Source organism: Diabrotica virgifera, chromosome 3 (genome assembly GCF_917563875.1).
Source record: "Diabrotica virgifera virgifera chromosome 3, PGI_DIABVI_V3a".
Classification (NCBI taxonomy): domain Eukaryota; kingdom Metazoa; phylum Arthropoda; class Insecta; order Coleoptera; family Chrysomelidae; genus Diabrotica; species Diabrotica virgifera.
The window spans coordinates 151,655,572-151,672,858 of record NC_065445.1 but is presented as its reverse complement, the minus strand read 5'-3'; the positions used below and the strand labels follow the sequence as shown (position 1 = coordinate 151,672,858).

General features: G+C 31.3%; 1 protein-coding gene across 1 annotated transcript in view; it reads left to right on the top strand.

The window, feature by feature from the left end:
- The window catches only part of LOC126882125 (uncharacterized), a 994,490-nt gene that overhangs the window by 927,161 nt on the left and 50,042 nt on the right, over nt 1-17,287 (top strand). The window lies entirely within an intron of this gene.

Genomic DNA, 17,287 nt, shown 5'->3' with positions numbered 1-17,287 from the left:
AAATAAAATCATTTTTTATATATGCAATTTATTCACAGTTTTTACAAAAACTGCTACCAATAGTTACCTATTTAAAATAAAACAACAATATCACTATAAATATATCTTCGATTATAATTCACTACAATGTGTTTTTCCAAATTCTTTACGAGGAAACATATTCTTTGATCAGACAAAATATTTTTATAACTTGAAAAACTCTTTCAACATCGATAATTGGTGCGTATTTAAAATAACTTGTTAATTTCCGTTAGAAAATCGTAAAACTTTGGCTAAAGGTGTAAATTCTCTTAACAATAGAGGATTTAAAAAATCACCAGAATTATAGGTAGGTACCTACCCTAATAGCACAAGGACGTCCAATGGACGTCCTTCACGGACTTTAGGGACGTCCGTTTTCGTCCGAGGAACGTCCTTTATACGTCCTATTTTGGTCCAAATGTCGCGCTACCGAACGTCCATTGGACGTCCATCTAATGTCCGAGGGGACATATATTGGATCTTAATCGGACGTAAATTGGACCTTAATCGGACGTCCTAGGGGACGTAAATTGGACCCTAATCGGACGTAAATTGGACCTTAATCGGACGTAAATTGAACCTTAATCGGACGTAAATTGGACCTTAATCGGACGTAAATTGAACCTTAATCGGACGTAAATTGGACTTTAATCGGACGTAAATTGGACCTTAATCGGACGTAAATGGGACCTTAATTGGACGTAAATTGGACCTTAATCGGAGTAAATTGGATCTTAATCGGACGTCTTAGGGGACGTGCTATTGCCCTGGGGTGAGTTTCACTCTTTCTCTGGGGTGAAAAACGTTCAAAATAAGTCCGGACTTCGATAAACTGATTAATATTAAGCAACCTTTATTCCATACTTACAAAGTATGTGTACTTACAAATTAGTATGTGAATTTGGGGGGTGAGTTTCACCCCGAGGAGGGGTGATATATAAAATATAGATAGATACACAAAAGATATACAAAAATGTTTCAAAACATCGAAAAAATGTGGTAAAATGCAAATATACATATCATATTATGATAAAATTGCGATTTTGGCGATTTGCCTTTTTGAATAGAATGATGATGATGTTGATTAGGATAAAACTGCGAAGAATTTTTTTATCGAAATATAGTAAAAAATATGAAAAATATACCAAAAAGCTTGAAAAAATATGTAAGTATGTAAGGAAAAACATAAATAATTAAATAAACTTTTGACAACACAACACAAAAGTTTGAAACACTCACTATTTGGATTGGTTGTCCTGGCTTGTGATTTTCTTCTTTGCAGATGACGCTCACGGATCGATGTCAATGTCCAACGGACGTCCGAGCACGGACGTCCAATGGACGTCCAAAGGACGTTCATATTTATTCAACACGTAAGTACGTCCAACGTCGGACGTCCGAAGGACGTTCATTTATAGTCCATCCGCATTAGGACTAAAACTGGACCTATTTTGGGCACACGTACGCTCAACTTCAAAAAGATGCTCTCAATATTCATCTGTAGTAAGGATACATTGATAAAAATTATATTTTTGCTTATTAGAATTAACCACCAAACTTCTATCATCTTGGTAACGAGAATAATAAAACATTATAAAGTCCACTTTACATCAACAATAATTGAACAAGAAATTGACGACAAGTTATTCAAGGTCAAATTTGGCTTATACAAAACACAATTCTACTTCCAATTTTGCCGTGAATAAACAGAAAATAAAGAAATTTGACAAAATAAAACGTATCCAATTGTTCTATTTCATCAAATTCCTTCATTTTCTTTTACAAATCATACATTTTGTACTCGTCAAATTTGGCCTTGAATAACTTAGTCAATTTCTTGTTCAATTTATTGTTGATGTAGAGTGGACATAACGAATAATTTACCGATCAGATTTTCACACTTTACATAAAAACAAAAACATGTATTAGATATTAAACTACATATATAGTTTTGAATTAAATATGATTTATAATCTTTTCCATTTAAACTATTTTATTAACATAATTAAGTTAATATTTTATTAAATAATTTTGCTGTTTAATCCCCTTATTGGTAGAATATGTCCAATATGGACGATTGGAAAAGGTCCGTATTTCGTCCGAGTACGGACGTCCAAAGGACGTTCATATTTATTCCACCCGAAGGACGTCCAACACCGGACGTCCGAAGGACGTACATATTTAGTCCACCCGAAGGACGTCCAACGCCGGACGTCCAAAGGACGTACATATTTAGTCCACCTGAAGGACGTCCAACGCCGGACGTCCAACGCCGGACGTCCAAAGGACGTACATATTTAGTACACCCGAAGTACGTCAAGCGTCGGACGTCCAAAGGACGTCCGTTTATGGTCCATGGACGTTAGGACCAAAAATTGACCTATTTTGGACGTCCAAAGGACGTCGTGTGCTATTAGGGTATTAAATATAACAAAAGTATATAAAATTCGGATTTCCGGGTAAAACATCCTTCGTCATTTTAACATCCTACAATCATTTCATAACGGCGGCGTATTATCCTATAAGTACTTTGTGTAGAGATCGTTTATTTTCTAAGAAAAAATGAAAGGCGGTTAATGAGCTGTCTCTCTTGGTTCTCGAATTAATACAGACCACAGCCTGTGCGTGGAAATATTTTGTCGAATTAAAAAATTTAAATTTTGTTTTGGACTAATGAAATAAAACATTTTAGTAGTTCCAAAATGACACAAAATCTAGGCATCGGATAAAAAAGTTTATTTGAAGAAAGTGTATTTTTTTGTTCTTCTTAATGGCGGTACAGGCTCGTTTTTTTAATATTGTATTTAATTACAGAATAATTTTCAAATATTACCTAATATATTTTTCAAATTGGGCTCTGTACCGCCATTCTTTATTATATTACGGATACGTGTGCCAAATATCTTGAAAAAATATTCAAAATTACAGCCGCAATCTTGGAACGCGTTTTGGCTACCTGTTGATCGCTACTGTATCACCTTAAACAATTTTTTAAACAAATTCACAAAAATAATTTTTTCATTACGAACGATTTTTTAGATAAGTTGGGTTATTCTGAGCAAAAAAGGTATCTTGAGATTTTTCTCTAAAATTGATTTTTGTCGAGTTATATGGCCATTTTCGCATTTTTCAGGTTTTAAATCGCGTATAACTCGACAACAATCAATTTTAGAGAAAATTGACAAGAGACCTTTTTTGTTCAGAATGTCCAAAATTATCTAAAAAAAAATTGTTCAAAGTGAAAAAATTATTTTGGTGGATTTGTTTAAAAAATTGTTTAAACAATTTTTCGACCACGGCACCTTGTGAATATGTTATAAGGACCTCTTTTTGAGTAAGTTTGTGCAAAAAAATCGAATCGGAATAATTTCACTAACAGGGGCGACGATAAATCCGGGACTATAGCGCTAATTATTAATAATTAAAAATAACAGCTTTGTAATAAAATAATGACAAAAATCTCTTAAGGACCTTGAAGCAAGGGTTTGAAACTTGATCTGCTCACTTTTTAATTTCATAATAATAACTTTTAATCGAGTTACTAAGACTTAAAAACGGCCATTTTCGCATTTTTCAAATTTTTAATCGCATATAACTCGACAACAATCAATTTTAAACAAAAATGGCAAGACACCTTTTTTGCCCAGAATGACACAAGTTATCTAAAAAAAATTGTTCGAAATGAAAAAATTGTTTTTGTGAATTTGTTTCAAAAAAATTTTTTAAACAATTTTTCGACCAATGCACCGCCCGGCACCCTTTGGATATGTTATAAGGACCTCTTTTTGAGTAAGTTTGTGCAAAAAAATCGAATCGGAATAATTTCGCTAGCGGGGGCGACGATACTGCCCGGTCTACTTTTGATGCTGATGGTGATAGAATAGATACTTTTTATATAACAAAAATAAAACTTTTTTTAAACTCTTTAAAAAATTTGTGGCGGGTTTTCCCCGAAAAGTGCGTTATTTTTTGGACATTTTACGTTGAACTAGTCGATTTGGAATTTGACGAATAAGAACCAACTTTTGATTAGCTCCAACTCTGTTTTTATTGTGTGTCCAGACTTCATACATACATCATTTTTTTTACTGTTTTATAAGCTTTATATTTGCTAGGAATAGTTTTTCGATCAAATACTTACTTTTTGATTTATTTGCGAAAAACCATCTAAAAACAAAAGTTACAAGGAATTTAATTAGTTTATCCACTTACGGACTTATTTGGACCTATATTTTTTCACACTCGAGAAGGGGGTGGTACTCATCCCCAGAAAAAAAGCACACACTGGCACTCTGATGTTCATTTCGCGAAATATCGCAGGGTTCGTATCTAAAATTTTTAATTTACTCCTCACCCCTTTCCGTGGGGGTTCGTTTTTGGTATCATTCGATAGACTTTTGAAAAATATTGAACACGCATTTTTTAGTTTTTCGATCTGACGTTCATTTCGCGAAATATTCGCTTTTTTGTGAAACTTTGTGACTCGCCCATCATTTCTTCAGATTTGGGAACACTTAATAATCGGAGGGGGCCAAGTCAGGAGAGTAAGCCGCATGAGAAAGTAATTAGAACCCCAACTCGAATTTTTGCTACTGTCACAACGCTCTTGTGAGTCGATGTATTGTCTTAGGTCTTGAGAACACTTTTTTCTTCTGCTTATGGAGTCGTTTTTCATTCATCACATACCGGAACTCACCACATAAATTTTGAAGACCCTGACATCAAAACTGTATTAAATTATATGTGATCTAAGTAAGTTAATGAAAAGTCAGAATAGATAGAGTAGAACACTTATAAAAAAAATTGTAACAAGCAATTGGACATCGTAAGTTCTAATTTTTCACAAAAAGTGACCGGAAGTTGAACCGGCAGTCGATATTTGAACCCTTCGTGTAACTTTTTGTCAGCTGATATGACGGATGAATTTTGTTCACCTACAGATATGGACGAACAGACAGGCATGAAACCGGAAGTATGTATTTGTTCTGGTCTTTCTTAGTCGTGTTGACCAATAGTTTGTACTATTTCGACGAATTTAAAACAGTACTTTCGGTTGCAACTCTGGAACAGGCAGTCCGAGGTCAAACTTCTCACATGTAATATCATATCTTGGTTATAGGCTTTCATTTGACACCTTATTTGTCATTCTTTCTGTCCTACTAATAGACGAGTTGTGTTTATTGACGGACAGACATGGATAATTCTAGGTTTTCACATTTAATGATAAAAACAATAATTATACAATTCAGTTAACCTGACTATATCATTGTGATAATGACTTCTTATCTAAAAGTGACAACGGCAATAATTGCCGTTGTAATAATTATTATTCCATTCACTCACGATAAAATATCGCAAAACCTCCAGATTTTAAAGAACCGCTTGGATTGACATAAAATTTGGCACACACGTAGCTAAAATGCCAAAGAAAAAAGTGAGATTATGCCGATATGTTCTCTTGTCCTGGATGTGACTTTCACCCCTTCTTGGAGGTGAAAAAACATACGTGCAAAATAAGTCCGGAAGTGGATAAACTGACTAATTCTAATTCTAAGCAAATTTTGTTCTATAAAAGTTTTAGGTCAATACTTTTCGAGGTATGTGCGAGTGAATATGTTTATTTTTCATAGAAAAACACGTTTTGGACGGATTTTCGCAAATAACTCAAAAAGTAAGTATGTACATATTTTATCGAAGAAAATATTCCTAGCAATAATATAGCTTATGAAAAAGAGGTGTCAGTATAAGGTCTGTAGACCCAGTAGAAGCAGGGTTGCAGCTAATGAAAAATAGGTTCTTATTCGTCAAATACCAAATCGAATATTTCAACGTAAAATAACCAAAAAAATAAAGCACTTTTCGGGAAACACTCATCATAACTCTTTTAAAGTGATTAAAAAAAAATTTTTTTGGTGTTTTTAAAACAGTTTCTAGCGTGAAAAGTAAGCAAGTTACGCTGAAAATAAAATCGTTCCCTTTTTTTTGGCAAAAGAAAGTCATGAAAATTAATTGTTACCGCTTCACACGTTACTTTAGATAAATGTATTGTTTATACAGGGTGTCTCCGAAAATAGTGCGTTCCTTTAAGGTGTGGATATAATACACAATTTAGAACAAAAAGGTGTTGTAACATTTTTTCCTAAAGTTAACCGTTTCAACAAAAATTACGTTGTTCTCCATAAGAGTAAATTTTTATTTTCATAAATTTATATGACCTGGCAACATGGCGTAGAAGAACCTGTGACTGTGAAATTTAATCTAATGCAATTTGCATATCAAAATGTATTTTCGTTTTTTGGTCAAACGGCTGAATTTAGAATAAAATGTTATAAGACTTTTTTGCTCTACATTGTGCTTTCTATCTATACCTTTAAGGAACGCACTATTTTCGGGGAAACCCTGTATATGATCTGTAAGTTGCATTGGTTCAAAATGCTTATTTTTGAAAGGGGTTTTGTTGAAAGGCCTCGAACGAATCACTAGTCACGAGTATGTATATGCAAATTTTGAACAGCCATATCTTAACCAATTTTTGTCTTCCAGAAAATCAAAAAATTCCAAATATTTAAAAAAGCAACACCTACATTTTTTACTCTTTAAGATATTTGGTATCACTAATAATTTTTAAGTTATTTTGACAAAAGTCTTTTTTCAAAATTAAAGATTTAAAAAAATTTACTTTAAAACCAAATTTTTCCACAAATAAGCACTTTGAACTGATGAAACTTACAAACACAAACAATACATAAAGTTACTTGTGAAGTGGTAACGATTAATTCCATTTGGGCACTATTGGCATTTCATAGGTCAGTTTATTTATTTTATCAGCAATTTTTGTATTTTCTGCGTTCTTCCTTTTATTTTTAGATTTTTAGTCAAGATTACCGTCAAAGGCCGATATGATCAACCAAAAAAGAAGATTTATCTGATGATATTTCTAGTGACTTTCTTGGGTGTGAATCTGCCATTTAGTTTACCTACTCCTCTTGGTTTTAAAACAAAGCTTAGCGATAACTCTGCTTCTACTGGGTCTACAGACCTGACACATATACCATTTTTTCACTTTTTTATAAGCTATATTTACTATTTGCTAATTTTTTTTCAATAAAGTACCTACTTTTTGAGTTATTTGCGAAAAACCGTATAAAAACGTTTTTTTTTTTTGTTGAAAAATGAACATATTCACTCGCAAATATCTCTAAAAGTATTGACTTAGTGAAAAACGCTATAAAATAGAAGTTGCTTAGAATTAGTCAGTTTATCCAATTCCGGACTTATTTGAACGTATTTGTTTTCATACCCTATACCCGACGAAACTCACCTCCAGATCAAAAGCACATATCGGCACAATATCACTTTTTTTCTTTAACATATTAGCTATAGGTACGTGTCCCAAATTTTATGTCAAACCAAGCGTTTCTTCAAAATTCTGACCAAAAACCCTAAGTAAATTAAACGAAAATATAAAATGAATTTTTCAAACAAATATTTTAAGTCGGTATGAGAAATTTTAATTTAACAGATGAAATCAAATAAACACAATTCAACTCGTAAAATATTTAGACCCTTGCTTGGTAATCCAGCTGAACAGGTAAAGAACCTACCTTTTATGTAGTTTATAATCTGAGAGGATGGAATATTTTACCAAAATATTCCATCCTCTAAGTTTACAATAGACCTTTTCTACCTGTCCTCAAAAGATCGGTATTTTTAACTCGTGGCAACGTCGAAAAGCGGCAAAATGATGGGAAATACACATTTTTATGTGGTGGAAGTCAAAATGGTTATGAAGTGTAAAAATTTTTGTATATAATTTAAATTTTTAAAATTAAAATTTTAGAAAACTGAGAACGATACAGGGCGTTAAAAAATGCGCTCAACAAACATACACGAATTAAAATTCGAAAATGATAGTATTTCTTGGTGATGCCAAATGACTGCAACATGAAAAGATGACATAATGATAGCGGGATGTATATATATATATATATATATATATATATATATATATATATATATAAAGTAATTAATATATATATATATATAAAGTAATTAATATATATATATATATATATATATATATATATATATATATATATATATTTGTACAAATATTATCGACCGTACTGTGTTAAATAGTAATGTTTGAATAACGGCAATTCGGTCAGTTGAAAGAAAACTCTATTTGTTTTAAGTCTCAATATTTCGTCACTATTTGGTGAATTCTTCAGGAGAAAACTGCAAATTTATTAATATTAGACATGGACAAATATTTAAGTTTTCTAGAGTTTTCTTTCAACTGACCGAATTGCCGTTATTCAAACATTACTATATATATATATATATATATATATATATATATATATATATATATATATATATATATATATATATATAAACTAGAAATGATCACAGCTGATTAGTAATTATCAATTTACAAATTATTGGGTTAACAGCTGAAATGGAAGACTCAGTGTACTCTTTTCTACGATTCCAATATTTCGTTAACAGTCGTTAACATCATCAGGGACGCTGAAATAATATTAAAGGTATAATAGTGAAACTGGGTATTAAAAAATAACTCACCAGTTTGAGATTTTAGTCAACGATGTTAAAAATGTGTAAAAAAGCGGCATTAACAAAAAGAATTGCAGTGAATGTTATTAAAAATTAAAAATATAACAATAAAAAAGATAAAAAATGGAACTATAATATAAATAACTATGCTAAAAACCACTAATTATTAAAATCTTTTAAATTCGTCGCACAGAAAGGTATTAGAGACAATTATGTCAATATACTGTCAATTATGACAGAAATAGGTAGTATATTATGAACTAGAATCTAAACTAAAATCTTTATTGACATTTAAGTTTTTTATCAAGTTCAAGAAGGAAAGAATAGATCTCTGTTAATTGTTTAATATCTGTTCTTTTATTAATTGTCTGTTCATTCTGATAAATAAATGCCATTTCAAGAAAAGTTCTTTTGTGATAGTTCTTTTCATTTGTTAAAATTTTTACAGATTCAAAGTCCATATTATGGCTTTCATTTACAACATGTGTAGCTAAAGAGCACCTGTCTGGATATAATCTACAATCACTTTTATGACTTGTCATACGATCTTTTACTCGTCTAGTTGTCTGGCCTATGTACTGTTTGTCACAATCAATACAAAAGAGCTATTAACTGATGTAGTTTACAGTATACCATGTATTGATTGTGACAAACAGTACATAGGCCAGACAACTAGACGAGTAAAAGATCGTATGACAAGTCATAAAAGTGATTGTAGATTATATCCAGACAGGTGCTCTTTAGCTACACATGTTGTAAATGAAAGCCATAATATGGACTTTGAATCTGTAAAAATTTTAACAAATGAAAAGAACTATCACAAAAGAACTTTTCTTGAAATGGCATTTATTTATCAGAATGAACAGACAATTAATAAAAGAACAGATATTAAATAATTAACAGAGATCTATTCTTTCCTTCTTGAACTTGATAAAAACTTAAATGTCAATAAAGATTTTAGTTTAGATTCTAGTTCATAATATACTACCTATTTCTGTCATAATTGACAGTATATTGACATAATTGTCTCTAATACCTTTCTGTGCGACGAATTTAAAAGATTTTAATAATTAGTGGTTTTTAGCATAGTTATTTATATTATAGTTCCATTTTTTATCTTTTTTATTGTTATATTTTTAATTTTTAATAACATTCACTGCAATTCTTTTTGTTAATGCCGCTTTTTTACACATTTATAACATCGTTGACTAAAATCTCAAACTGGTGAGTTATTTTTTAATACCCAGTTTCACTATTATACCTTTAATATTATTTCAGCGTCCCTGATGATGTTAACGACTGTTAACGAAATATTGGAATCGTAGAAAAGAGTACACTGAGTCTTCCATTTCAGCTGTTAACCCAATAATTTGTAAATTGATATATATATAAAAAACTCTAACAAGAAGTAAAACCACTTCTATGTAAATTGGTATATTTATTAAAACTTAAAAATCCCAATGGATTGAATAAAAATGTCCAATTCAGAACGTTTTCAGACCTATCGGTCCATCATCAGTGAATCTACAATAAAATAAGTAATCCCACTATTAGAATTGAAAGATGGTTGAAATTTTTAAAAGCTAAAAATGTGGTTAGATTACTTACGTGCATACTTGCTAAATAGCCCCAGAACCAAACAATGGTTGAATTTAAAATTCAATTTACATTACACCATTTACACCATGTTCCCATAGGCAATATCCTGTAACATCGGCGTTTAGCCTGTTTAATATTATTTTTAAATAATGTAAATTGAATTTTAAATTCAACCATTGTTTGGTTCTGGGGCTATTTAGCAAGTATGCACGTAAGTAATCTAACCACATTTTTAGCTTTTAAAAATTTCAACCATCTTTCAATTCTAATAGTGGGATTACTTATTTTATTGTAGATTCACTGATGATGGACCGATAGGTCTGAAAACGTTCTGAATTGGACATTTTTATTCAATCCATTGGGATTTTTAAGTTTTAATAAATATACCAATTTACATAGAAGTGGTTTTACTTCTTGTTAGAGTTTTTTAACTATATGGTATACAGCCAACCTAGGGAACCTCCCTTTTAGTTGATATATATATATTTATGTGGGAAGCATGTGGAACTTATAACCATGTTTTACTGGTGGCAAAATTTATCAAAAACTCCCCATTCTCTCTTGTTTCATTGTGCAGAGTGTTTTCCTTTTGTGCCATAGAACTGCGGTTCCTTGCCTATTTTAGCATTCATATCACCCATTATAATCTTGATGTCATTTTTTAGCGCAGTATCATATACTATCTCCAGCTGTTGGTAAAAGCTTTCCTTTGTATGTTGCTCTTGATCTTCTGTTGGACAGTGAATGTTTATCATTGTTAGGTTGAAGAAGTGGGTGCAAATTCTCAACTTGCATATCCTTTCACTGACTGCCTGGAAGTCGATGATTTTTGACTTAAAATCATTATCCACCACAAATGCGACTCCACATTCTTTGCTTCCTTGTTCCTTCCCACTAGGTAGAATTGTGTGCGTTTTAGTGTCCCTGACACCTTTCCCCAGCCATCTTGTCTCCTGAAGAGCAGTAATCATGAGCTTATATCTTTTTAGTTCTTGCAGAAGTGCGGTTTGAGCTCCTGGTCTATTTAGAGTCCTCACGTTCCAGTTTCCAAATGCATAATGTTTCGTAGCTTGAGTCGTTTCCGAAAGTTCCGTCCTGTATTCCGAGGCAAATGTTCAGATTTCGTAACAGTGTGTTTTTTCCGGGAGTGGGTTGTCAGCCCACTGCCCAACGTTCCTCCTTCATCCGGGCTTAGGACCGGCAGTGGTGACTCCTGAGCTGAGCTACTCGATCCACCCAGTCACTACAGGCGGAGTTACTTTTACCTAGCTATTCGGTTTGTATTAAGTAATAGTAACCGGTAATTATTAATAATTTCCGATTAATCATACTTACCGTAACATATTATACATTACGGATGGTTTTAGAGCTTCTTTGACAAAAACATAAAGTTCTGTGTAATTAATATTTTAATCTAGTGTCTTCAAAAGCACCATTCTTTAGAAAAACAATATAAATAACACACCTCCTTTTAACAAACGACACAAAGAAGGGAAATAACCACATACTTCTTAAGTTTTATGTTGGGACAACCACTATCCGCATGGCCGTAGAAATCCCCTCGTGTTGCTGTCAGTGAGGCAGTTCTAATAAAAATGACCCTAATAAAACTGAACTACCGATGAAATAAAGTACAAAAAACAGATAGAAAAAGCATGGAGAAGAAGGCACAAACACAACAAGACAAGTGATTGCGAATGTGTTCTTTGACTTGTCAAGTAAGTTGTGAAGTTGTGGAGACACCTGGAGCGGGCTGTTTGGTCTTTTTGGGAGGGTCTAAAAAATACACTATATTTTTAATAATATAGAAATATGATTTTATTTGTATACTTTTTTACTATTTTATACTATTTTGTGTATAGTAGAGGATGCGATATAAGGTTTTTGATTTGCACCGATCTGTTTAATGGATAAAAATTATTGGATATGTAATTTAGCATGTTAAAAATTACAAAAAACAAGGGTTGTCTGATCTAATCTTGTTTTAACTATAATTAATTAATAATTAAAAAATTACATTTATTTTAAGAATTTAAAAAAAAAATCGACCCGGGCTGATAGTATTTCAGATTCTTAACCAGACCATTGTAAACAAAAAAGGTCTTTTGTAATTTTTCTCTAAAGTTGATCGTTTTCGAGTTATAAACAATATAAAACTGAAAAAAGAACGAAAGATGACAATTTTCATGGCTCAAAAACACAAGTAAAAAATATAATTTTTGTAATCATCAAGTAGGTACCTACATAAATTCAAGTTCAAATATTTTTCTATCCGGTCTCGATAAGAATTTTAGCCATGTTTTATTTTAAAACGCCGTCCACACTCTCGCCGATGTCGATCGAGGTTCAACAAGTACGAGAGTGTAGACGGCCACCTTGTGTAACTTTGCCTAACTTCGTTCTACTTCAGAAATCTGTCGGTCTGGCGTGTCCGAGTCAAAGGGATCTTTGTCGGTATCGCACTGCTTATTTGTGTTCCTCGCGAAGTAGAACGAGTGTGTAGAGAGGCATTTCGGACTTCGGTCAACTTTGGCGAAGTAACTTCGCCGAGAGTGTGGAGCCCGTTTAAAACATATTTTTTTAATTGTTAATGAGGAAGGGTTCTTATGAGGAGACGGGCATTAAAAACTAAAAAACAATGTTTTAGAATGAAATCAAATAAGTCCAAAAGACTTATCAAAAACTAATAGAATAAGGTTTGAACTTGCATTTAGGTATGCACTTCGTAATTTCAAAAATGATATTTTATACTTGTGTTTTTGTGCCTTGAAAATCGTCATCTTTCGTTCTTTTTCAGTTTTAAATTGTTTATAACTAGAAAACGATCAACTTTAGAGAAAAATTACGAATGACTTTTTTTGTTTAGAATGACCTAAAAATCTGAAATAATATCTGCCCGGGTCAATTTTTTTTTATTTATAAAAAAATGTAATTTTTTAATTATTAATTAATTATAGTTAAAACAAGATTAGATAGGGCAACCGTTGTCTTTTGTAATTGTTAACATGTTAAATTACATCTCCAATAATTTTTATCCATTAAACAGATTGGTGCAAATCGACCTTATATCGTATCTTAGACCAAAGAATACATATCTCCCATGCTCTTGTGGTAAATTCGGACATTTTGACCAAGTCTGTAGAAGTAAGAATCAAAAACAAAAATCACATGTTCATAACAAAACATCTGCTGATTTGGTTGGAATGCTATCTGCTGCTTCTCCGTCCTGTTTATCAAAAGCTATAATAAAAATCGATGTAAATAATTCTAAGGTTGAAGCTCTAGTAGATACTGGTAGTACAGATAGTGAGAGATATGTATTCTTTGCTTAGACTAATGGTTTTTCTAATAATTTTCGTTCCTTTCTGCATAATATTATTATTATTGTTGTTATTATGTCATTCTCTCATGTCATTGTCATGTCATTGTCATATCATTGTGTCACAGTTTGTCAATCATAATGTATGTACAATTTTAGTTTATTAAAACCTTTAATTCTCAAGGTTTTCATTATTACAATTTAATAAACTAAAATTTATTCAACAAGGGATAAACTACTCAAGCCTGATCGACTAGACATCGATTCCAATTCAACAAATGCAACACAACTCTGGACACACTGGAAGAGAACTTTTCAAAACATTTTAGAAGCAGCTAATGTATCTGAAGACAAAGATAAACTGAATTTATTGGTGAATTATGTGAATCCTGTAGTATACGAAGCTATAAGTGAATGTACCACCTACACTGATGCAATTGCTACCTTAGAAAAACTATACATAAAACAAAAGAGTGAAATATTTGCCCGCCACACCTTATCCACACGAAAGCAGCAAGTGGGTGAGTCCATTGATCAATATTTACTAATCTTAAAACACTTAAGTAAGGATTGCAATTTTCAAGCAGTGTCTGCTGATAGAAATAAAGACGATTACATCAGGGACTCTTTTATTCGAGGTTTAAGTGCTTCAAATGTTAGGCAAAGACTACTTGAAAGCGCCACTTTAACATTAGATATAGCGTATAATTCAGCCAGATCTTTAGAAATGGCCCAACAACAATCAGATTCATATATTATGTCAAATTCTATTGTAAATTATATTACTACTGATAACACCCTTCAGAACACTGCCCATGAAACTGATCAAAACAACTCGACTAGCGCAGCTACCTTTCCAAAATGCTGGTTTTGTGGAAAAAGTCGTCATACTAGAGATAGATGTCTTGCTAAAAATCACCAATGCTCTTGTGGTAAATTCGGACATTTTGACCAAGTCTGTAGAAGTAAGAATCAAAAACAAAAATCACATGTTCATAACAAAACATCTGCTGATTTGGTTGGAATGCTATCTGCTGCTTCTCCGTCCTGTTTATCAAAAGCTATAATAAAAATCGATGTAAATAATTCTAAGGTTGAAGCTCTAGTAGATACTGGTAGTACAGATAGTTCAGAGAAATAAGGAAAAAAATAGCATGTTGGTGACACAACCCCCTCCAGGCCGAAACCAAATTTTTTGAGTAGTGTGGACATCTATAATAATCACCTATATGTTTCCTGCAGCCGATTTTGATGATATACATAGTTATAAACAATTGAAGATCAAAAAACGCTAAATTTTCGCTTTTTTCGTTTATTGCCAAATGGCTAAGCATTTTAAACAAATTTGGAAGTAAGAAACTCATAAACCATATAAAAAACTTCAATATGGCTCCCACTGAATATGTCTATCCTTATTGGTTGCTTAGAAAATTGCGAAATAATTCATAAATTTTGAGTTTTTATAAATATTTATAACTTATGTAAAAATAAACTTAAAATCTTCTTATTACACAGAATGCTGGGACTTTTGGTGCTTAAATTATACACTAAATTTCATAACAATTGGTCAAATAGTTTAAAAGTTATTTAATTTGTTTATCCCAAATTAATTTTTTTTGTAACACTATAAGTCAGAAAATGATGAAGTTACAGTAATACTTTGGATAGTTTATGAAAGAAGAAGATTTATACTAATAACTTAATTAAAAAAGAATGACAAAAAATAATTCTAAGTATCGCAAAATTATTTTGCAAGAACATGTCGATTTTTTGCTTATAAACAATTAGAATAACTTTTTAACCATTACCCGTAGAAAAATTATGTTTTCACATTTAGAAATACTGAATTTTTATACAAATTTAAAAAAAGAAAAAAATGTCCTAGGACACTTAGGGACGAAGTTGCCGCCCCCCATTTTTTAATTCACAGCAGCTTTCTTTATAACAATTACGAAATCAAATCAGTCACATTGGAAAGAACATACTTCAGAGTTTTAATGTACCAAATATAAAAAATATATACTTTCAAACAAATCGTCCACAAAGCTTCAAAATGTGACCCTTAAAATCGGCCGGCCTCGAAACTTGGGGGAGATCGATGTGAAGGGGGAAGGAAATGTTAGCTGTATCTCTTGTTCTCGCCTATGAATTTCGACGTTTCTTTTTTTAATTTGTATGTACTTTTTGCGTACAGTATGAGTATGCATTATTTAAATAAATTAATTGTTATATACACCATCAAATTTGTTAAAAAAAATTTTTTTTTCAATTTTTTTTAATAATATTTGAAGTAATCTTAATCACAAAACATACATATTTATGAATAATATAATAATACATAGTTTTTTATTAAACTTAGTAATAATTTAAAGTATGAAAAAACAAATTATCCCATTCGATTGTTTCTAAAAATAGTATTGGTCTATGGAAATCAGAAAATCTCAAATAAACTAGGTTTTATTTTTTTAGTAAACATGCTATTAGATGAATGAAAAACTGAAGTTACAGAACCACCAAAAAAGAGATAAACGTAATTGATTGGGGTTGGAAATTAAGCTAAGAACCTTTAGTGCCGATCTGATCAACAGATCTTCTTTATATCAGATATTTTATTAAAATAAACTATCTGCTCTTGCAAAACTGGATGCACCGAGTACTTGTTAGTAGAGAGATATAAATAGTTTATGGACTTCGATTATCAAAACCTCAATCTTTCCCTATTATCTATGTTGGAGTTTCTTTTTTTAATCTGTGTGTACTCTTTGCGTACGTTACGGATATGTTTTTTGTTAATAAAGTGGTTATTTAATTAACTATGTAAATTGTGTAAACAATTTTTGGAAATTCTTTTACGATATTTTTAGGATGACTTTGTTGGCAATTATAGGAGTGGATCATATGCACTTGACTTAACAAAAACTTATAATAAATGGGTAACTGATCATTGTTACATTTTTCATAAAAATACAAGTATTCCTAGATAAACCTCCTTTAATTTTATTTTAATAGTCTTGCTATCATACCAAAATGTATGAAATATCTTAATTTTTTTTTGCAATCTTAAAATTATAACTTTCAATGTTGTAAGATACAATTATTACAATATTGTAGAAAATTTCTGAAAATAATTTTGTTCTTTTTATCCTCTCTCTAATTTTGTTACATTTCATTTTTCGTGTATCTAGTAGCATGTTTATCAAGAAATAAATCCTAGTTTATTTGAGATTTTTTATTTTCAATTTAATATTATAAGCCAATTTTAGATTTAGGAATAGTTGAATAGGATTAGTAATATAATAATTACAGGGTGTAACAAAAATATAGGTCATAAATTTAATCGCATATTCTGGGACCAAAAATAGTTCGATTGAACCTAACTTACCTTAGTATAAATATGCACATAAAAAAAGTTACAGCCCTTTGAATTTACAAAATGAAAATCGATTTTGTCCAATATATAGAAAAGATTTTTTATTGAAAATAGACATGTGGTATTTTTATGGCAGGAGCATCTTACAAAAAAATTATAGTAAAATTTTGACACCCCATAAAAATTTTATGGGGGTTTGTTCCTTTAAACCCCCCAAACTTTTGTGTTCGTTCCAATTAAATTATTAATGTGGTACTATTAGTTAAACACAATGTTTCTAAAACTTTTTTGGCTCTTAGTACTTTTTCGAAAACTCAGTTTTTATTGAGATATTTTAAATATTCGTCAAATCCACCACATATTTGTATAATATGGTTAAGTACGATTATGAAGACTTGGTA